Raw genomic sequence first — 25,357 nt, 5'->3', positions numbered from 1 at the left:
AAGATAGAATTACCCTATGATCCATCAATAACACTATTAGGAATTTATCCAAAGAATACAGGAGTGCTGATTCATAGGGGCACATATACCCCAATGTTTATAGCAGCACTATCAACAATAGCCAAATTACGGAAAGAACCCAAATGTCCATCAACTGATGAATGGATAAAGAAGATGTGGTTTATATATACAATGGAAATCGCTTCTCAGCCTTTTGGCTAAGATCAAGTGTATATATACAATGGAATACTACTTGGCAATGAGAAAGAATGAAATCTTGCCATTTGCAACAATGTGGATGGAACTGGAGGGTATTATGCTAAGTGAAATAATTCACACAGAGAAAGATATCGTATGTTTTCACTCATATGCGGAACTTGAGATATTTACCAGAAGACCATGGGGTAAGGGAATGGAAAAAAGTAGTTTTAAAACAGAGAGGGAGGCAAACCATAAGAGACTCTTAAATACAGAAAACAAACTGAGGGTTAATAGGGGGGTGTAGAGGGGAGGGGAAAATGGGTGATGGGCATTGAGGAGGGCATTTGTTGGGATGAGCACTGGGTGTTGTATTTAAGCGATGAATCATGGGAATCTACACTCGAAGCCAAGAGGACACTCCATACACTGTATATTAGCTAACTTCATAATAAATTATATTTAAAAAAACATAAAGAAGCAATGGATTTTCTAAAGGACAAATTAAAATTGTCCAAAGTTAGTTGACATTTGGCTAATGTGCTTTGTTTCTGTTTTGGAACCAATATTATTTATCATCCAGGACATTTTAATCATAAAGACTCCAAAAACAAAAAACAAAAACAAAAACCCCAAACAATAACAGCAACAATAGTGATAATAATGACAATAGCTGTACCTTTTGGGGCAATTACTGTTTGGCAAGCATGTGCTAAGTGCTTTATGTGAATTTTTTCGGGTAATCCTCATAACAAATTTGTGTTGTAGGCAGTTATTGCCACTTTCTCGATAAGGAAGCAGGCTCAGAAAAAGAATCCTCCCAAGGTCACACAGCTTAGAAGTAGCAGAAAGAGAACTCTAATCCAGGTCTACCTGAGTCCACAGACCATATGCTTATTCATTATACCATAAAATGGATATAAATACAAAAGGAAAATGTTAAACTCTCTGCATAAATCTTTTGCTTATGTTCTACTTAATTCTGGTCATACCCAGTAACTATCATAAATAACCACGTTGTTAAAATTTTACACTGACCTGGTATTGTACTTCTGTGATCATGGCCCCACACAGTACATCACATCCTGCTTGTCAGCCAAGTCTCCACAGAAATTAACAGGCATGATTTAAAAGTTAGAGGCAGAGCAGGCGAGAAAGTGGGTGGTAAGTTTTAAGAATGGTTTCAGGTGCTCACCACATGAGCTAAGTGCAAAAAAGACAAACGCTAAGGTCTATGCATTGTGTGGTCTATGAGAGATGAGGTCAGTAATGTAACACTATAGTGTAGTGGTAAATTTCAAAAAAAGACATATGATATTTACATAATTCCTAAAAGGTGAAATTAAATAGGTCTGGATAAGAGCCACTATCTGTGCCAAGCATGATTATATGAAATTGAAGTCATTGCTTTACAGTATTGCTATAAAATTGCTGGGCTAAAAAACAAACCATAGACCCACAGTATTTGGAGACATTCATCTGAAACATATTGTTGTAAGCCTAGATGTGGTGGAAGAGTTGAATTTGGTCTTCTGTCCAATTTGGGAAGGTATACAGGATATTACAGAATAGGATAAAGATCACGTTTACACAGTTCAATAGTAAGCTTAATTTGGCAAAAAGAAATGGCAAGAAGTAGATTGCATTTAGAAGTGGCAAAACAGCTCTATCATTCCAGGTGGTCCTTTATATGATATTTAATTTTATTGTCCTGTTTTATAATACTTTGTTTTTAAGCTAGATATTCTTTAAAGCAACTTCTAACCTCTGTGGTATGCATACATTTACATTATAATCAAAAAACAAAGAATGCATTTAGTGAAGATATTATGCAATGTAAATACATAGATAACATAACAACCTGATGTGATAAGGTAACATGAATAGTATTTGTAGCACATAGTATGAAGATATATATTTCCTCCTATGGTTGTTAGTTCGCCAAAGGTAAATGAAATAAATGTTGCTATTATTCAAGATGAAAGTAATTATTTTTAAAAGAGCTTTATTTTTAAAAGTCAAATATCATGAAAATGTGTTTATTAAAATTTATGCCAGCGCTGTAGGTATTAAAGAATATCTGAAACTTATTCAGATATTCATCTGAAGCATATTGTTTAGCTAATTAATTAGCAATTCAAAACATATTATTTGAATGACTAATTTGTACTGGGTGCATCATTTATTTTCCAGAAGTCAGAGGTTTGATAAAATAATTATAAGGCAAATTAAATTCTACAGGATTTAGTGTTGTATTAAAATCTACAGGATTTCTTTCTTTCTTTCTTTCTTTCTTTCTTTCTTTCTTTCTTTCTTTCTTTCTTTCTATAGTTTGAGTATAGTTGACACACAATGTTAACATTAGTTTCAGGTGCACGACAGAGTGATTCAACAACTCTATACTGTTATGCTATGTATTTCTTTTAATCTCCTATGTGTTTCATAATGAGAAGGTACTCAAAAACTCAAAAGTGAAAACTTTTCAGAACCTGGACACACCTACTCTCGAAGTCATTGCTATAAAGTTAGAAGACTAAACTGCTTTGTTTCCCTCCCTTATTATCACCTAAAGCAATGGTTATTGTCCCTTAAATAAATTATTGTTGAGTGATGTGAATTCATAAGAATTAGAAACAAAATAATGTAGAAATACTTGGGTTAAGAATCAGGACATTTTCGAGGTGCCTGGGTGACTCAGTTGTTTAAGCACCTGACTTCAGCTCAGGTCATGATTTCATGGTTCGCGAGTTTGAGGCCCTGCGTTGGGCTCCTCTGCTGTCAGCATAGAACCTGCTTCAGATCCTCTGTACCCTTCTCTCTCTGCCCCTCCCCTGCTTGTGCTCTCTTTCTCAGTCTCAAAAATAAAACAAACATTATTTTTTTTAAATATCAAGAAAGTCTCAGAGTAGGTTACTTCTGTACAAAACAAGAAATGATCTACCTCAGAGGATAGTTGTAGGAGTTAAGACAGATAATCTATATGAATGTGTTGTGCAATATGTTGTATTTTAGTGGGTATTTAATAAATATCAATTGAATTTGAATTTGTCTTTATATTAAGGCATATTTTAAGTATAATTCTCTTCTAGTCTTCACTATATTTATGTGTGGTCTTTATAAATATGACAGTGGGGAAACTTAAAAGAAATCATAGGCAGTAAATACTGGGTTAGATTTTCTATAATGAACTTATACACAGTTTATTTCTTCCACAATGGCCTCCTAGGATGAAATATAGTCATGAAAGTTACCTTAAATTGGTGTAGATACCTGAAAAATGTAAATTTCTGCTCCATTACTAACTACCTATATAAAATGGATAGATTTTGTATCTTGCCTCAGACGTAATTTCTTCTTCTGTAAAATGGAAGCAATAAAACATTAAGGGTCCGGTGATATACTGCATGTAAATTAAATGAAATACTATATGTAAAACAATTGGTGTAGTGCTTGACACATAAAAAGTATTTAGGAATATTCAACATATCCCAAATCAAAATGACTTTATTTGCTCTCAGTCCTTTTCTTGTGCTTTTTAACTTTCTTTTTACTATACACAATGGGTATTTATTGGTTTGCTGTTTGTGATTATAGGACATGGTACATACATGAGTGAGCATTGACTTTGGAATAAAGTATTTGAGTATTGTATTTTCAGTGCTAATACAAGCTTTGGGACTTTGGGCAATTTACATCCAAAATAACATTTCTGGATCTCGATTTTCTCATCTGTAAAATGGCAATAATAATATATATTTTGTTATGCTGTGTTATGGCACTTGAATTCTATTATTATATACAGTACTTAGCTAAGTAACTTTAGACATGAGTGTTCATAAGTGTTATAAAATATTCTATTGATATGCTACATACTCTCACCATATTTGATAATATTCCTTGAAAGCAGGTAGACTTATATAATCAACACACACGCACACACACACACACATGATTATCAAGCACACTAGTCATTTAGATTAGTTTTTCAGTTGCAAGTTAGAAAATATACCATTACATCAAACTTTTAACATTTTTTTCCATTATGTCAGTTAATTTACAAGCTGCGTAAAAATATTATCCTCAACAATATGTCTTCAACCACCTTTCTCTTTTAGAGTTCACTTGGGGAAACTGAGGATGGTCTCTTGGTTACACTGCATGTGTATTACAAACAATAATGTAGTCAGTGGAATGAACACTATGTAGCAATTTTTTATATGTACTATATGCTACTGTATGTAACAACCATACTATAATCAGATTTTTTTATCAGAGAGATGCATTGAATTTCTCTTTAAATGCAAGTGCTGCTACAATAACTTTTTCTGTAAATCAGCACTGCCTACTAGCTAGCTAGTTTTTAAATAAGAACATCAAAACCTTAACAGTGTGCACAAGGATTTCATTCTGCAATGTAAAGGAATATAATCAGATATTCCACTATTTCATCTCTATCTTTCTTCCTGTGACCTAGAGAAGTAAATGAATCATTTAATCTACTCTTTGTGAGAAATGACTTCTCAATCTTCTTATTTTGTCCCCTTATTTGCTTGTTTATTTATTTCAAGTTGCATCCAAGATGACACAATGACATCAGAGGCTGAATGTGCCATTTGTTGTTTAGCCACTCAAAAAACATGCTTCTAATCTTAGCTGCTGTAGTATGACAGATATAATTCTAAAGATGTGGACTCTTGTCTGTTACTTTAAGCCATTTGCAGTCTAGTTTGGGATTTTCATGTTCCTGAAACAATTAGAAAGATGTCTGAGGAGAGGAGAGGAAACAAATGGCTTTTTAGAGGCCTTTTTTGAGGATTCTGAAATCACATCAGAGTTGAGTGAGGACAAGTGTCTTATTCAGTTACTAATGTTTGCAATGGCTATGATGAAGAGGGAGTAGAGGTACTTGAGCCAGTTCTTTATATTCCATCTTTTTTTTTAAGTTTATTTATTTATTTTGAAAGAGACAGAGAGAGCATGAGCAGGGGAGGGGCAGAGAAAGAGGGAAAGAGAGAGAATACCAAGCAGGCTTCACGCTGTCAGCTCAGGAGCCCGACACGGGACTGGAACTCACCAAACCATGACCTGAGCCAAAAATGAGAGTCAGATGCTTAACTGACTGAGCCACCCAGGTGCCTTTTATGTTCCATCTTAAGAGGTAGGTCTTAAGTCTACTGTATAAAATCAGTAACTTTGGAATCAATTGATTCTTATTCAGTAATTCAGGGAAGAGTTGGACTGGAGGGGATGGGAAAAGAACTTACATTTATTAAGCATCTATTATGTGCCAGGTACTGTTAAGACAGTTAATATTTAATCCTTACAATAACCCCTCAGAATAGGTATCGTCCCACTTATAAAAGTTTAGCACTTTGGGTAACTTGTGTTAGTTTAGTTAGTAAATTTGTGTTTGTACCCTTGGCTTATATGCAAAATCTCATGCTCTTTCTACTTAGTAAGGTCCAAATTGCAGCAGGAAACAGATGACATACATAAATGGAGTAAATGAAGAGAATGAGGGGACTATTGATAAGAAATCAACAAAGATGAAATGGTACCCTGGGCTATTGTGAGTGGGAAGGGCTTTGGGAAGAAAATTGTTATCAAACACAGAGAGAGTAGGAGCTACCTGACAGCAACTGTGGCCCCCAGTATGATGAAGAAAATCCCCCAAATGATGATGACCCATAGGGAAAGGAGTAAGTACTCATTCTCACTTTTTTCTCATCCTATTTTCTTTTGTTGGTGATTCCCACGGACTGATACAAACTGGAAATCTGAGGCCAATGGAGTCCATTGAGGAAGTACATAAAAGTCAGCCTCTTGGCAAACACAAGAAGGATGGAATATAAGGGTCAGAAGATCTAGAGAACAAACACACTGTATAACACAATATCCCATTGTTCGTAAGATAAATAGTGTTTGATGGTGGTAGTAAGTGCTGTCTTTGGACTCTTGTACTGATAAAATAGCTGATCAACAAAGCCTAGTGTGATTCACTGAAACAAAAAAGAGTAGGAATGCAAATAACAAAAAACTCAGCAAACAATGGCTTAAGCACTGAAGACGTTTAATTATCTTATATTTGAAGAAATCTGGAAGCAGCAGTCCAAGGCTGATTTAGCAACTCATTGAGGTCATCAAGGACATATTCTCTCCCTCTGTCTTTTCTCTCTGCAGTTCCCAGTGTGTTGGTTCTTTTTATTTGTGGCTTATCCTTGCTGGGTTATAATGCGTCCATCATAGCTCTAGGTCACAGAAATGTATTTATAGGAAGTTGGGAGCAAAAAGGCAAGGGCTCTGTCTTTACAAAGTTTTGTCTTCTTAGGCATGAAGCAAATTCCTGACCCAAACCCTCAGGAATATTTATTCTTACCTCTTATTTGTATGAATTCGGTCACGTGCACACATGCACTGCAATGGGATTTTAGAAAGCAAGTATATAACAAAGGGGCTTTGGGGCCTTTATTATCAGCCTTGGGTCCCCAGCAACTCAAGATAATGGGGAAAGTCCTAATCACCATTCTCTCTCACATTTCATAAATTTAAAAAGGAAGGCTTAGAGATATAAAGCAATTTATCCAGAGTCACATGAACCAGGGTTTCAGTCCTGTACTTTCTGACTCAAAAGCCTCTGTCTAAACCACAATATTATATTGGCATTCCAAGGAGATGATTTCTCTCAGAATGTAAAGAAAAAAGGGCAGAGGACTGAGGGCTATGTTATATCCCACACATGTTCAATATTCCTTCTCTTTATCCTGCTTCATGAACTAAACCATTCATTTAGATTACCTTGACCTCAAACACTGAAAATTATGGACACTGGGAGTTAGAGAGTGAAGTGAAGCACCTCATAAACTTTTCATGGGAATTCTTTTTAAAAATGTTCAGTCATTCACGCTCCAAAAAATCTGAGAGGCACATGGAAAGTTTCCATTTTCCAACAGAAGAAGCTGATACATTGAGTAACACTGAGACTGACAGTGTAGAATGGAAATCACAGTGCCCTGGAGGAAATGAACATCTTAAAATTTTTCTAATGCTAGCTCCCCTAATGACTCCCATGACATTTCTAATGCATTCCCTTTAGGCATTCTACATATAGCTCTCAAGTTTATAAATTTGCAGAAGCCTACTTTTCTCTAAAATCAATGAGGCTTTTTGTATCTAAAACTATTATTTTTTTCCCTAACTTTAAAAAGTATAGTTTTTTCTCTTGAGAAAATGTATCATTCTATCTGCTTTTAGACCCACCCACATGTCTTTCTGGAAACCATGTTATGTATGTCCTAACTGGAAGAACCTAACAGAAGAAAAGAAACTATAAAAGTAACTGATTGCAGTCAACTTCTCATCATTTGTAATGCCTTAATTTTTAATTCCACTGTAGAAGAAAGCCTTTCTGTTTCAAATTTGGATAATTGAATAGTGACTTAATGTGCAAATTGACAGTGATTGTCAAAATAAAAAAAAATTCCATCATGTTGATGATTAAAGTAACAAGCACTGACTTTCTTTTAATTTAATCTCTTCTTTGCAAACTCTGCCAATCACATTAGCATTTTCTGATTCTCCTAGTTATAGGTGGGGAAGGTTTTGCTACCCATCTCCCTTTTGCTATTTTTAAGTAAACTAAGTCCTCGTTATGGCAATAGTTCTAAGAGGATCTATTAAATAATTTTAAATTATTCTTTATTTTCCTTTTTGAGAGAGCGCAAGTAGGGGAGAGGAGCAGAGGGGGAGAGAGAGAGAGAGAGAGAGAGAGAGAGAGAGAATCCCAAGCAGGCTCCATGCTCAGCATGGAGTTCATTGTGTGGCTTGAGCCCACAACCCTGGGATCACGACCTGAGCCAAAATCAGGAGTCAGATGCTCAACCTAATGAGCCACCCAGGAGTCCCTAAGAGGGTTTTTTTTAAAGCTTTGTATGATCTCCTAAAATAATTTGAATCATTATTAATGTTTGTGCATGCGTATAATTCCTGCTATTTTAGTTACATCATCACTTAATAGATCTTATTGAAGCAATATAATAACAAAGTACCATTAGGATACCCACTAGCTAGCTTTCTAAGCCCTGTTCTTGAATACATTATTCAAGGCCAAAATGTTCATTTTCTTCAATTTCATAGTGTAACAGATGCCAGAATTCCTGGATTCTAGCCCTAGTGTTACTACTAACATGTCCTATAAACTACGGCAAATCAACTGACTTTTTTGGATTTGACTTTCCCCAATAGAGAACTTGAAAAAGATGTACTTGATGTTTCTACGGTTATTTCAAGTTTTAGACTTACAATTCCAATCTTACAGAGAGTGATTATTCAAATTCAGGCTCAGAAATTAACAACATTTGGCTGGTTTTAATCTTAATAAATTGCATTGTCTAAGATTAATGAGCATGCATCTAGAGTCGGTATAAGGAAGAAATCCTGATTCCCACAAGGATGTAACTTAGCAATTCACTGACTCTAAATTGATACCAATGGCTACTAAATAGAAGGGGAAAGGAAGATGTCTTTCTTCATATTGGAAAATGGTGGCAGGGAAAGAATTTGTTAACTATTTCTTGGGTTTTCTCCCTCCTCCATTGACTTACTTTTTCCCACCCACCACATATCAGCACCATGCTGATGTAGAACTGTCAGCTTCTGGGAGTTAGTGGAAGGGCTGAGATTTTGCAAATGAGTTCATCTTGTTTTATGAATTTCTGTTTTCCATCTGCTTTTGGCAGACATTGCTGCATTTTTAATAAGTCCATATATTTTAATATAACTGATGACCATTTCATTCTCTTCCCAGTGCAATACTGAATTTGTTTAATACTGAGGAACAAGGAAGCCTGGCTTCCTTCCCCATCAGGTCCCACTGTCCCCTGCTGCCATTCGTGATAAGAACTCTATAATTTACTTTTGCCTTTATTCCCACTTAGGTAGCATAAGCCTTTTGTCATGGCCCTTTTCTCTTGTATGCTGAATCTCATTCTCTGTCTTTTTCCCTCTATTCCTGATCTTTGTGATAGAATAAAAGATGTGTGTGGTCCATGGAGCTTTCACCAGTTCCCTCCTAGAGGACAGGTTGTACAGGAATCTGGCACAGGCCAAGGCAGTCAGCCCTTCCATTTGAGGATCTTCCTTGCTCTTCTGTACCTCCTACCAGCTAGGAGAAAGAGCCCATTTCAGTCATTATCTCAGGGATTCTCCCCACATTTTTCCTGATCTTTAACTCCTACAGCACCTCTCTCCCAAGATTTTCAAGCTTGTGGGGCGCCTGGGTAGCTGGTGTAGCTCAGTTAAGCGTCTGACTCCTGATTGTGGCTCAGGTCATGATCTCATGATTTGTGGGATTAAGCCCCCCTGTGGTGCTCTGTGCTGGCAGTACAGAGCCTGCTTGGGATTCTCTCCCTCTCTCTCTGGCTCCTCTCTCTCCTTTCTCTTTTCTCTCTCTCCCTCTTTCAAAACAAACAAACAAACAAACATTAAAAATATTTTCAAGCTGGGAGTACATAGGATTATCTATGTGCCAATTCTTGTTGGCTATGGGTGCTTGGAATATTGTTTGAGCAGTGAGTCTGGGATTAGCTGGGACGAATGCTGTGATCTCTTTAAGTTTAGGTGTGGGAGAGGAGGAGAATGGCACCTTGAATCAACAACTTTATTAGTCCTTACTTTATACTCAGATGAAATTGATCCCATCTTTCCTTGTATACTAACTGTTTATTCTCAGAATTATAACGTGCCACATTTCATTGCTAAAGAATTCTAGGCCCCCAATTCCAGTTTGGTGGTGGTAGTGGTGGTGATGGGGTTTCCCCAGAGTACCATGCAAGTCTGCAGCACCCCTGGGGTTTCCTACAATTTAACTAAATGTTTACAGTATTTATCCGAGAGATAGCATCAGATCCCAGAGGTTAAGGGCTTGGTCCTGCAAGACTGCCCTCTACCCCTTTAGATGCCAATCCTGGGCTTCTGACCAACTGGTTCTAGATCTGAGATTCCATACCATCCCCTCCTTGGGTTCAATTACTTTGCTAGAGTGACTTACAGAACTCAGAGAAACATTTTACTTACTAGATCCCTGGATTTATTAAAGGAAATGAGTCAGGAACAGCTTAATGCAAGAGGCATATAGAGCAAGACATGGGGAAAGGACATGTAGCTTTCAGACTCTAAGTGCACCACTTTTCCCAAACCTTCAATTTGGAAGCTCTCCTAAACCTATCCTTGGCGTTTTTATGAAGGCTTCATTACATAGGTGTGGGAGATTAAATCATTGGCCATCAGTGATAGTTACCCCTGTAGGTCAGGGGGATGGGTCTGAAATTCCCAACCTTCTAATCACATGGTTGGCTCCACTGGCAACCAGCCCCCAACCTTTAGTGAAGTCCCAAAGCCACCTCATTAACATAATAAAAATCACCTTAATCTCTCTCATCACTTAAGAAATTACAAGGCCTGGGGTGCCTGGGTGGCTCAGTCAATTGAGGTTGGCCCAGGTCATGATCTTGCAATTCGTGAGTTCAAGCCCCATGCCTGACTCTGTGCTGACAGCTGAGAGCCTGGAGCCTGCTTCAGATTCTGTGTCTCCCTCTCTCTGCCCCTTCCCTGCTCATGCTCTGTCTCTCTCTGTCTCTCAAAAATGAATAAATGTTAAAAAAAAAAAAAGAAAGAAATTACAAGGCCTTTAGGAACTCTGTACCAGAAATAGGATGAAGACCAAACATATATTTCTTATTTTAAATCACAATATTGAAATTGTACTTGCTTTTAGAAAGTCTTGCTCTCTCTCCCCATGGCCCCAACATTAACTTAAACTTTTTAAGGACAATGACCACATTTTTTTTCATACCTGTATTCTTAGGGCCTACCTAATATTTGGCCTGGCATATAGTGAGTACTAATAAGATTACACAAATGCAGAAAATGAGATCGTTTTGTTTCCTGTAGCCTTCTTCCCCCTCATCTCCCGCATCTGATGAGCTAGTGCTATTTCACCTTCAAATATGTCTCAGATTTGTTCATGGTTCTTTGTTTTCCTTCCTTTTCTCTGCTGAATTGCCACTTATCCTTCAAGTAATCTAGATCTACTGAGAATAGTTTTCTCACACCTTTTTACCCTCACTCTAAGCCATGTTAAGTTCCCTTGCTATAAGTTCTTCAGCTCTAGGCATAGACCCCTCAAAGCCATCATTACTTTGTACTACTGCTATTGGTTTTCCTGTCCAGCTCTCTCTCAGATCCTGAGCTCCCTGAAAGCAGAAGTATAGCACTTGGCAGTGTAGTAGGCGCTCAATAAATGGTTTTTAAATGAATGAAGAAAATGACTCTATGTTAAGATGTGGAACAGTGAAAAATTCAAATATTTTATTACCCAAAGTATATCCAAGACTGACTTTTGTTATGTGCTACATTATGGCCCTGACAGTTCATTAGATAGTGTTTTAACAAAATGTTTTTCTAGAAAATGCACTGTCATGAGTTTGATTACTTCACATTAGATTTTCATTATCATCTTTGTCTTCATTGGAAAAGATCATTCCTTCTTTTCTCTAGAGAGCATCCATTGAGTAACTTTATGCCTTTCTGATAAACTTACACTTTGCAGGAAGAAAATTCTAGTTAGAAATTCAAGAGGCCAAAACCAAAAATTTCAAAACCCACAGGGATAAAATTTCTCAGAAAGACTATGGTAGATTTCTGTGTACTCATTAGTTTTCCTGCATCAAAGAGAACTGTTTGCTCTGAGTGGTGATCATTTTCTATAACATCATTTACATGGAAATGGGACGGAAGCAGACATAAGAAAAGCAAAGACCTAAGAAGCACTCTCCCTCAACAGTTTAATCACTGTCCCCATGAAAGTTTTTGCTTTACAGATTTACAAATTTGCTCATTTTGAGTCTATGCTACTAAATTATGTTAGAAATTACTTAGTTAAATGATGTGAATATTTAAAGGCAAAACATATGCTAAAGAAATATAAAAACAATTTTCTGTATTTTCTCACTTTTAGTTTCTCTCTTTTGTAAAGTGAGCAAATGAAACCCATTGGGAAAATTGAGAGTTAAATACACACACACACACACACACACACACACACACATACAGTAAAACCTTTGATTGGTGTAACTTGTTCTGCAAGTGTTCCACAAGACAAGCAAACATTTTAAATAAATTTTAACTTGATAAATGAGCGATGTCTTGCAATACGAGTACCAAGTGATGGCGAACGTTACAACCGAGCCAATAGTTCTCTCTCTCTCTCACTCTCTCTCTATTTCTCACTGAGGGATTGAGGGTGACTGTCTCCCATGCTCGGATGCTTGGTCTCAGGCCCCGGTGTTTGGCAGAAATCAGCGATTTTTCAGAACATTGGTAGGTGCCCACAACAGGCACTAGTGTATTTTTTGTCACTTCAAAGCACCTGTGGATAGTCCTTTGCTTTTCCATACAAGAGGAAGCTCAAGAATGCTTTCTTCATTCTAGGTCAGGCTGCCTGCAGATATAGACCCTTTCCTCTGATGCCTTATTGCCAGTTACATTTAATACAGTATATGACAGGAGTTTATTAATACTGTACTTAGTAAACATCCACGAGAGTATGCACAATGGACCCTATGCAGAAAAAGGGTGAAAAGAAAGGCGGTAAGAAGGAAATCATTGAGAAGTACAAACGAGGTATGCGAATAGCCAAAATTGCAAGATTTTATAAGAAGCCTACATCTTATCTCATCTGCAGAGGAGGAAGAGAAAAAGGCAGAGGCATCCCTTACTTCAAATGAGATTAGGGAGATATGTAAAATGTGAGAAACAGTGCAAAATTTTGTAGAAAAGCACTACCCAAATGAGGCTGTAGCAATGCAAGCAATGAATCTGTTTAACGACAATGCAATGTCACATCTCCATGAAATCCTCAAAAGGGGGCAAAAGCAAGTGTCCTTGGATAGGTTTCTTACTAAAGTTGCACGAAAAGACAAAATTTCCATCAAGCCAATAGATAGCAGTGATTCCGTTAGTGATAGTGAAAGTCATCTTACACAATAACCCTCCTCTCTCTTGTCTCCCTCACACCAGCCAGGAAGGTTTTCAAAGGTAAGTGCAAGTTAATTTGTTTATTTTTCTTTATATTTTGTATTTTCCTTACTGTTTTGTATTATGTTATAGTATTGTAATCATTTTTATATGAATATTTTTGGATTATGGAATGAATAATCTGAGTTTCCATTATTTCTTATGGGGAAATTCGCTTTAATATATAAGTACTTTGGATTAAAAATTTGTGAACAAATTATGCTCACAAACCAAAGTTTTGCTGTATGTATAAAGTTTGAGTCTTTTCTATGGTTCATAGAGTGATTTTTTTTTCTTGATTGGACTCAGATTTGAAACAAGCTATACTTCCGAAGTCCCAATAACATACACAAAAAAATCACATGTACTTTCATTTTTTTCTTTCCCCATGTTTTCTCTAAAGGAAATGAAAATAATGACATTGCTAATTTATATTTCACATACTATAAAAATGTAGCTTTTAACACCAAATATAATTGAATGTGAAGTTATTTTAAATGACTGTTTACATTCCCTTTTACATGCCCTCATATGAAATCTAATATGATACATGTTTTCTTGTGGTTTGAGTTGTATCCTGCTTAAATTCAGAGGCTAATTAATCATAGAAAGCCTTTAGAAAAATTGTTTTGCCACCCCTTTCAGTTACTGATGTCACAAAACTGCATCTGTATACACTGTGTGTACAAAAACATAATAATTGTGGTTTTTTTGATTTGTATTTTATTTCAGTTTTTATTTTATTTTTTAATAATTTATTATCAAGTTAGCTAACAGTATAGTCTTGGCTTCAGGAGTAGATTCCCATGATTCATCACTTACATATAATACCTGGTGCTCATCCCAGCAAGTACCCTCCTCAATGCCCATCACCCATTTTCCCCTCCCCCTAGCTCTCCCCCCATCATCAACCCTCAGTGTGTTCTCTGTATTTAAGAGTTTTTTATGGTTTGCCTCCCTCTCTGTTTGTAACTTATCTTTCCTTCCCTTCCTCTATAGTCTTCTGTTAAGTTTCTCAAATTCCACATATGAGTGAAAACACTTGATATCTTTCTCTGACTGACTTATTTCACTTAGCATAATACCCTCCAGTTCCATCCACGTTGTTGCAAATGGCAAGATTTCATTCTTTTTCATCACTGAGTAGTATTCCATTGTGTGTGTGTGTGTGTGTGTGTGTGTGTGTGTGTGTGTGTGCATATACACCACTTATTCTTTATCCATTCATCAGTTGATGGACATTTGGGCTCTTTCCATAATTTGGCTATTGTTGAAAGTGCTGCTATAAACACTGAGGTACATGTGCCCCTATGAATCAGCACTTCTGTATGCTTTGGATAAATTCCTAGTAGTGCTATTGCTGGGTCATAAGGTAATTCCATTTTTAGTTTTTTTGAGGAACCTCCACATTGTTTTCCAGAGTGGCTGCACCAGTTTGCATTCCCACCAATAGTGCAAAAGCTTTCCTCTTTCTCCAATAATTGTGTTTTTTTAAACACATTAGTCTCTTAAATTACATAGAAAACAATATGTAGAGTTACAAACCACTACAATAATACTAGTTTTTATCACTGTGCATGTATTTACCTTTATGGAGATCTTTATTTCTTCATGCAACTTCTAGTGTCCTTCCATTTCCACCTACATAGCTCCCTTTGGGATTTCTTGCAGAGCAGATCTAGTCATAACAAATCCCCTCAGCTTTTGTTTATCTGGGAATGTTTTAATGTTTATCTCACTATAGAAGAACAGTTTTGGTGGATATAGAATTCTTGGTTGATAGCTTTTTCTTTTAACACTTTGAATATTGCAATTTAGTGCCTTCTGGCCTCCAAAGTTTTTGAGGCTGACTAACTTATTAAGGACCCCTTGTGTGTCTCTTGCTGCTTTTTTTTTTTTTGATGTTTATTTATTTTTGAGAGAGACAGAAGGAGAGACAAAGTGTGAGTGGGGGAGGGGCAGAGAGAGAGGGAGACATAGAATCTGAAGCAGGCACCAGGCTCTGAGCTGTCAGGACAGAGCCTGATATGGGGCTCTAACTCATGAACCGTGAGATCGTGACCTGAGCCGAAGTCAGACACTTAACCTACTCAGCCACCCAGGTGCCCCTCTCTTGCTGAATTTTTTAAGACTTGCTCTTTGTCTTTGCCTTTTTGTGGTTTAATTATAATGTGTCTTGGTATGGGTCTATTTGAATTCATTCTATTTATAATTTGTTGATCTTTTTATGTGTTACTAAAACCTTTCACCAGATTTGATGTTTTCCACATCATTTCCTCAAATAAGCTCTCTACCCCTTTCTCTCTTCTCCTCCTGGGTCTTCCACAATGTGTGTGTTGATTTGACTGGTGTTGTCCCAGATTCCTTAGACTCTTTTCACTTTTCTTCCAATTTTTCTTCTTTTATTTCTTCAGGCTCTATCATTTCAATTGTCCTATCTTCAAGTTTGCTGATTCTTCTGCCTGCTTAAGTTTGCCTTTGAATCTCTCTAGTGAACTTTTCATTTCAGTTATTATACATGTCGGCTCTAGATATTTGAACAAATATCTCTTCATTGATATTTCCGTTTATAGTTCATACAGTGTTTTCCTGTTTATCCATGACTTCCTTTAGTTCTTGAACATACTTTTAAAAAAAAAGTTTCCATTATTTATTTTGAGGGGGAAAGAGGGAGAGAGAGAATCCCAAACAGCCTCCACCCTGTCAGCAAATCATGAGATTATGAACTGAGCCAAAATCAAGAGTTGGGTGCTTAATGGACTGAGCCACCCAACTAGATATTTGAGCATCCTTAAGATAGTTGTTTTAGAGTTTTTGTCTAGTATGCCTGCAATCTGGTAGTTCTTAGGAGCAATATCTATTGGTTTATTTCTTTCCTTTGAATGGGCTATACTTTTCTATTTCTTTGTATGCCTTGATATTTTGTTGTTGTTGAAAACTGAACATTTGAATCTAATAATATAATTACTCTGGAAATTAGATTCTCTCCTCTGGAAATCAAAAGCTCCCCCAGGGTTTGCTGCTTTATTTTTGTTTTTTGTTGTCTTTTTGATTGTTGTAGGCTGTCTCCATGCTAAGGATCAGCCTAAGGTATAAAGATAAGGTCTTCTGAGGTCTTTCCTGAGCCTGTACCTTTCCCTGGGCATGCACGGTGACTTTATAATTTTTCTGTATATGCAGTTGCTTTCAAATGTCTGGATCCCATAAAGAGAAAAAGAAAAAATGAAGGGGGAAGGGGAAAACAGTGCTGGCCCTTTAAATTCTTCAGAAGTCACTTCAGCCATTGTGGGAGGGGCCTGCAACAAATTGGGAGGTGGGGCAACAATGGCTGCCACCTCAGTGTCTGCACCTCTGTGATCAGAGACAACAATCAATGACTAGAATATAGATACCAATATTTGCAAGACAGGGTCTTTATTGCCCACCCTACCTCTTGCAAACTGTGTGTATGTAAAGTGTTCCAGGAACATATGCACAGCTGCATAGGCTAGAAGTGGGAGATGGGTAGCTACTACTGATCTGTTTCTGAAATTGACTGAAATTAATCACAATTTATTGTCTGTGCCTTTCCCTGGAAGTGGAAAACCTTCAGTAGACCCCAGAGTTCCAAAATGGTCACATCAGACAGATTCTGCCAGTATAATTGTTGTCTAGGTAGGGAGATGGATTCCTGGTGCATCCTACTGTGTCCCAGAATACTCCTGGGAAAATCCTTTAAATTAAAAAATGTATATAATACACTCTTAGTTGGTGTAAATCATATCTCATAAATATCAATATATTATACTCAATAGGTAATTTCTTTTTATACTTTGCACACATAAAGATATATCTTTCAGAGACTTCAGGGAGAAACCTTTGTAAGTCATTTTTTTTTCTGAATATGATGATAAAGGGAAAACTGTTTAAGGAACATTATTATCAAGATTTTATTAACTGAAAAAGAAAAGTGAAATTGAAAAGGAATGTGAAGATGTGTACTATGAAATCATGAGTAAATGTGTTGTGTAAAGAAGGGAGATTATGAAAGGAACTCTATGCCTTCAAATCATCTAAATGATTAAATAAAAAAACAGTGACCAGTATGGTCTTGAAGATAAGTCAGGTATATTTTTAGTTTGGGAACATACTTTATTTCATAGGATTTAATGTATAATTATTTTTGTATGTAAAATCTTATTTATTTACCCTTTCCCACACAAACTAGAATCACTAACTCCAACTTTTCCTTTAAAATAGAACAAGACTTACCTTGACTCTTATGATGTAAGAGAAATAAATAAATAATTAAGTATTTCTAAAATAAAAAATGCAGTGGGGGCACCTGGGTGGCTCACTCAGTTAAGCGTCCAACTTCTGCTCAGGTCATGATGTCATAGTTCATGAATTTGAGCTCCATGTCAGGCTCTCTGCTGTCAGCACTGATCTTGCTTGGGATTCTCTATCTCCTTCTCTCTCTGCCTGTCCCCTGCTCACTCTCTCTCTTTCTCTCAAAATTAAATAAACATTAAATTTTTTTTAAAACAATGCAACAATAATTTTAGCCCTAGCTTAGTAACATTTAAAGCAGAGGCATCAATTCATGGTTATATATAAATTTATTAATGATAAAATATTGCACTGGTGGGATTGCAAACTTGTGAAGCCACCATGGAAAATAGTATGGAGTTTCCTCAAAAAGTTAAAAATAGAACTACTCTATGATCCAGCAATTGCACTACTGGGTATTTACCCAAAGATACAAAAACACTAACGCAAAGGAATACATGCATGCCCTATGTTTTATAGCAGCATTATTTACAATAGCCATGATAAAGAAGCAGCCCAAGTGTCCATCAATTGATGAATGGATAAAGAAGAGGTATGTGTGTATATATATATACATACATATATACGTGCATAATATATATATGTATGTATTATATTACATACATACATAATCTTTCTATCTATATATCTATATATACAATGGAATATTATTTAGCCATAAAAAGAATGAAGTGTTGTCATTTTCAATGACATGGATGGAACTAGAGAGTATAATGCCAAGTGAAATAGAAGTCAGTCAGAGAAAGACAAATACCGTATGATTTCAGTCATATATGGAATTTAATAAACAAAACAAAAGAACAAAGGGAAAAGAGAGAAAGAAACCAAAAACAGACTCTCAACTATAGAGAACAAATTGATGGTTACCAGAGGGGAGATGGGTGGAAGGTTGGGTGAAATAGGTGTTGTGTATTAAAGAGTACACGTATTGTGATGAGCACTGGGTGATGTATGGAATTGTTGAATCATTATATTGTATACTTGAAACTAACAAAACATTGTATGTTTACTAACTGATATTAAAATAAAAACTTTAAAAAATGATAAGGCATTTCTTAATACCAATTTGTTTATTCATTTATCCCTACATTAAAAAAATGCTTTTGATGCTTATTATCTGATAGTTACTGCAGAAGGCACTGTATATGGGTATGTGGTGCTGGATAAATTTGAGTATAGGTGAGCTTTTCTTTCCCATATTTAACTTTTTTTTTTTAATTTGAGTATAGTTGATACACAATGTTGTACTAGTTTCAGGTGTACAACATAGTAATTTCACAAGTTTACACATTATGGTATACTTACCACAAGTGTAGCTACCATCTGTCACCATACAATGCTATTATAATATCATTGACTATATTCCCTCTGCTGTGCCATTTATTCCCATGACTTACTCATTTCATAACTGGAAGCCTGTATTACCTCCTCCCCTCCACCTATTTTGCCCATCCCTGAGCCTCTTACCACTGTCCTATATTTGACTTTTGAAAAGCCTACATTTTTCTCCATTATTCATTGATACTCCCAAAATATCATTCTAAAATGAATATGAATATTTATATACAAACTGATAAACCAACCCCACAAAACATGAAAGTCGGTGTTCATCCTTCTCCTCTTTATCTTCTGACATTTCCAGGTATGAGTTTTATATAAAAGTTGGGGACTGCTAGTAAAACAAATTCCTGCAATCATGGTCATTGTATCATAATCTATATACTAGATTGAATTTATATTCTGACAGTTGCAATGCAAAGAAATGTATGACGGGGTCCATGTAGATTGAATAATGATAACAACACTTCTGTGATGCATACTATATGGCAGATACTCTTCTAAGCACTTACTCATATTATAATATTAATCCTTAAAACAATCCTATAAGGCAGGTATTATTACTACTCCCGTTTTACATGTGAGGCAATTGAAACACAGAAAGGTAAAGTAGCTTGTCCAAGGTTATATAGCTAGGATATTGTAGGTTTGTGATTCAAACTCAAGCATTCTTGTTGTAGACTCTGCAACTCACTTTTGGCCAGGATGACTAGAGAGAACTTCACAAAATAAGTTGACTCTGAGTAAGCAACTAAACCAAGATTTCGTGTAAAGGAGATTTTTTTTAAGTCTGACATAATTTTAAAACTTACATGAAAGTTGCAAAAATAGTACAGAGCATTCCTGTATACCCTTTACACTGTTCTGATGCTAACATTTTATATAATGATACCACAGTTATCAGAACCAGGAAATGAACATTGCTACAATACATGCTATTGCATGTATGTATGTATGTATGTATGTATGTATGTATGTATTTATAGAAAGACATGATTTGACTTTGTGAATGGTTTCAGTAACATCCTTTTTCTGCTCCAGAATCCAATCCAGGCTTCCACACTGCATTTAACTGTAACATTTACTTTGTCTTCTCCAAATTGTGACAGTTCCTCAGTCTGTCTTTGTCTTTTGTGACCTTGACACTTTTTTCAAGAGTAATTTGAGTCATTTTGTAGAATGTTTTTCAATTTAGGCTTGTCTGATATTTTCTCAAGATTTTAGTGTGAGTATTCATTTTTAGCAAGAGTACTACAAAAAGGATGTGCCCTCAGTGCATAATATCAGCAAATATCTGATGTTGATATATCTTCTTACTGGTTGACATTAACCTTGATTGGTTGTTAAAGGTAGTGTTTGCCAGTTTCCCCAAAGTCAAATTTCTTCTAATGGAGACATACGTTGAGACTGTAAATATTTTATTTTTCATCATAATTTTGCTTACTGACTTTGTCATTTATTTATGATCTACCTACACCCAATTGTAGATACGGTGTTTACTTAATGATAATTTGTTCTCAAAAGTATCTATTCCTTTTGTCTTTTTATTCATTTACTCAATCATTTATTCATATCAGTATAGATTATAATCTAATACTACTATTATTTACTTTGTTGCTGAAATTGTTCCCCTTTTGTCCATTGAGAGTTCCTGTGTATTTTGACATGTTTCAGCATTTCTTGAGTGTCTCAGGCTTTTTATAGAAGGAAATCAAAGCAGTCTTTTAATTAGATCAGCCTGGAATGTAACAGCTTAGGAAATTCCTTTTATATTTGTAACCTTTGTATATTGAATAAATTAAAAAAAATACTTTTTTAAAATAGCAATGCTAATAAAATTTATATATTTTTAGTTAGAATTAAATACTTTTCATAATTCAGGGCTGACTTGGACCTAACCTAACTCCGAGGTTTATTTATGCCCCAATGTAATACAAGGTTGGCTAGTACTCCCTAAATAGGGGAAAATATGACATAGAGAATTTTCTGAGTTATAGATGCATTGTATCATGCCTTTTTGCCTTAATCCAGCTATTCCATTGAAGCTGGAATCACAAAAATTCATTTTATGCAAATCCTAGGCCATGAAAGTGGCATACCTTCAGTCATATCAAGCCATAAATAAAAAATCAAAAACTTAGCAAACATTTGCTGAGCGCTTTCAAGTACTAGGCATTGTGCCAGGCACTATGCACTTATAAAGAATATATTTGAAAGAAGTTAGTTAGAAAGTTAGGAAATAATATTTGCATTTAAGAAACGGAGTGATAGGGGGCCTGCGTGGCAGGTTTGAGTTCCGACTTTGACTCAGGTTAGGATCTCATAGTTTGTGGATTTGAGTCCTGCCTCGGGCTCTGTGCTGATAGTTCAGAGCCTGGAGACTGCTTCGGATTCTGTCTCCCTCTCTCTTTGCCCCTCCCCCACTCACACTCTGTCTCTCTCAAAAATAAATAAACATTAAAAAATTTTTTTAAAGGAATCAAATACATATTTTAATGGTATTTTATAATGGAAATATTAAAGCTGTGAGAATCACAGAGGAGGGAGCACCTTATTCTACATGTGATGAGCAGTATGAGAGAAAGCTTCAGAGTTCAGGAGACTTTTTAAACAAAGGTAAGAAATCACTTGGTGAGAAGAAAATTGAAAGGACTTGAAGCAAAGCTTGATCGAGTATGTACAGAATGAGGGAGAGCAATAGGATTAGGGAATCACTAGGAAACTGAAACTCCAGTAGCTTTGTTAGCGGAGGAGCAGAAACACAGGGAATTGAAAGAAAGACTACATGGCAGGTGGGGCCCAGAATCCCATGTGTCTTACAGACCACGGTAAGGAGTTTGGCTTTGTCTCAATCACTGGAAATTTTTGAACAGCTACATTTAGATATTTTTGGGCCAGAAAGATAACCAGAAAAAAAAAAAAAAAAAAGAAAGATGGAGTGATTTTATGTTATTATCCCAAACAGGCTATTGAATTAAACATGTAGATCTCATTTCTGGCTCTATTTATCTTGACCTCATATTATCCTGTAGTATTCTTTATCAGTAGAGAGATCTTGAGAAAGATGGGAAATTCAATGAGACTGAATGTAATCAAATAAAGAAACCATTCTCTGCACTCAATTTTAAGGCCACATTGTACATAATTTGTCATGTAAAGGAAATGTGGCTGAATTTTGGTGTAGGAGTAAATATTCTGATTTATGTATGTATCTGGAAAACTGTATGTAGCATGAACTTAAACTAAGGAGGAATTGACTGATTTTGGAATTTCTTTGTGAATTAAATATAATCTGAATTTACTAATACTTTTTATGACAGCTTAGCTTTATTCTTTGTAAATATGAAATATAAAACCAGTCAACTAAAGTATGTACTAAGTACTCTGTTTGCCTAAATTAAAAAAAAAATACTTTATTTTCCATGTTAGAACAAAAATATTTAATTGTGACTGTCAGATGTTTTGCCTTAAGAACATTTGAATGATTTTACTTTTAAGCATGGTTTGCCAAAAGGATATGGAACTAGTAGAAGTACTTAAACTCATCAAATACTGCAACTTGAAATAAATAAGCCATCTCAGCAAGGACTGAGACAGATATATTGTCATGGATCTCTTATTGTAGTGGAATATTTGTGGGGTAATTTGCAAACAAGAGCTATAAGTTTCTTTTCTTTACAGAAAATGAATTCTCAGTGAGTTGACTATATAAATAAAAACTGAAGGTACATTACTAATTTTATTTTGTAAAATTTCAGTCAGACCAGACTAATGTGTGAAAAATAAAGGAAGTCATTATGTCTGGAAGAACTAATTAAAGTTTGGATTCAAAGTTATATTTCTGAGAATACATGAAATTCTGAATATAATAGTCTTTTGGATTAAGCCAATAAATTTAATCATACTGATGATTCTTGCCATTTAGGATGATATCTGTGAATGAATATATATATGTATATACATATTGTATATACATATTGTATATTGTATATACATAATGTATATACATATTGTATATTGTATATACATATTGTATATACATATTGTATATTGTATATACGTAATGTATATACATATTGTATATTGTATATACGTAATGTATATACATATTGTATATTGTATATACGTAATGTATATACATATTGTATATTGTATATACGTAATGTATATACATATTGTATATTGTATATACATGTATATACAAATAATTAATTTTTGGATTATTAGGATTGAAACTCAAAACTTTGAAAATGTTCATATACTGCTGCTTTGATACTTTTTGGAATGTTAAAAGGCAGATTAGTATTAGATCAATACTTTTCCCTCTGGGTTCTAAACCCATTAATTTGATCAATGTCTCTAAAGTAAAGGAAATGTTTAAATTAGCAGTTGTGAAAAAATATATAACTGTACTGTATTAAATCAATGAAGCCATGCATTACTTTCCTCCCATTTTAAGCCATGTAAAAATAGCATCTGAAATCTATCCTATTTACCTCTTCCAAAATGAGGAATGACTCCCAATAAGCTTTTGTATTATGGAGCTTTGGTGCTTGCCCACATCAACTCACTGGCACAGGAAAAATGTTTCCCTGAAATTTGGGATTGTGCTAGGAGCATATTTCAACTACAAGTGTCTGGCTGTCCTGAGATGGGAAGAGGAGGTACAGGACAAGGTGGTAGGGTGTTTTGCACACCCCCATAATCCCAACCCTTGCCTGTCATTTTGTGTTCCACCTGTTAACAAGCTTCCTGTAGGATCATCAACCTTATCCGGACCTTTTTTTTTACTCTCACCACTACAAGTCTTTTACATTGTTATCTTCTATCCCCCCTACTGTAATTTAAGAACATTTAAACCAATTTCCTCTTGTTTGGTTCTCAACAGAGAAGAATAGCTAATTAACAATTTCTGTGTAACAATTTATTAGATTTCCTTTTCCATGGTGAATAATAGAGCACAACTTTGTTTTCATTCATGTTTTGACTAAAAGAAATTTCCTGCCTGTTTCATAAGGATGTTGAAAGGATTCACCAATTAGTGTACGTATAATTCAAGCTCCATAGAAAAGAAGTTATTACACATAAACAAAAATTTCACTGGGAATAGAAATTAAGAAGATAATATCTCTTTTTACCATGTTAACAATGGTCAATTTTAGATGTCAATGTTGTGAGCTGTATTTGTATTTCTTGCAATAGGGATCTCTAGAAAGTAGAAATGATGGATTAAGCAACAGTGAAATAAAACATATAGTTATCTGTGCACTCAGTAGGTAACATTCATACTGATTTCAATGATATTTTAAATAATACATATATCATTTTTCCTCTCAAGCACAATGCAGTCTCATTTCTTGAATATTGTAAGAAATGTTATGTCATTTACAAAAGATCAGAAACATGTGCTTTAGGCCTAATAGTATGGCTGTTCTGTAAAGTCAGCTCCAAAGACTCTACATAAAGTTTGAGTGATTTAAAATGAAATAGAAGCAGCTGTTGTAAGGAATGCAACAGCTCTCATATATAAGCTCTCATTTAAGGTTATACTGTATGTCTCTTATTTATTTTAATTGTGTATTTTTAGAGAAAGAATTTATTAAAGAAATAAAACCTGGTTGTAACTATACTAAAATAGTGCATGAAATCATAAAACTCAGTTGTAGTCTTTTCCTTTTACAAAAAAGAGTATGGATGTGTGTGTGTGTGTGTATGTGTGTGTGTGTGTGTGTGTGTGTGTATGTGTTTTGGCCAGAGAGATTATTATAATATTCTTTTTTCTTTACAATAAATTACAAAAAAGAATTAAACACTGAAAATATATTTCAAATCTTACCACTTCAATATTGATTTAAGAAACTGAAAGAAATTACATTTTTTTTATATATAGTTTTAACACACTCTTTCCCAAAATATGCAGCTCTGATCTTAATTACAACCACAAAGGTATGGACTAGTGGCACGTTATTTAGGCAACCCATCAACCAGATCTTAAAAGTGGATTGGTGCTGGCATTTTCTTGATTTCAAGTTAAGATCTATATTGGACCTTCTTTCTTCCATTTTATATATATATATATATATACGTATATTGTATATATATATACATATATATATAGTAATATATATATTGTAATATGTATGCATATACAATATACTTGAAAGATAATTGTCAGGAAATATATATTTGTATTGATATATGTATATATATGATATATATATGTATATATGTAAAATAAATATGTATATATGTAAAATATATATACACATATATATTACAATATTATATATATGTAAATATGTAATTTTTCTATTGATATACTGCTGTTGTGTGACTCTAGTGTACTCTATGAAACCTGGATATTCATCTCAAAAAATTTTTTGGAATTTTACACAATATCCATATTTATTACTAGAAAAGG

Source organism: Acinonyx jubatus, chromosome B1, assembly GCF_027475565.1.
Source record: "Acinonyx jubatus isolate Ajub_Pintada_27869175 chromosome B1, VMU_Ajub_asm_v1.0, whole genome shotgun sequence".
NCBI lineage: Eukaryota > Metazoa > Chordata > Mammalia > Carnivora > Felidae > Acinonyx > Acinonyx jubatus.
Note: the sequence above shows the minus strand (reverse complement) of the source record.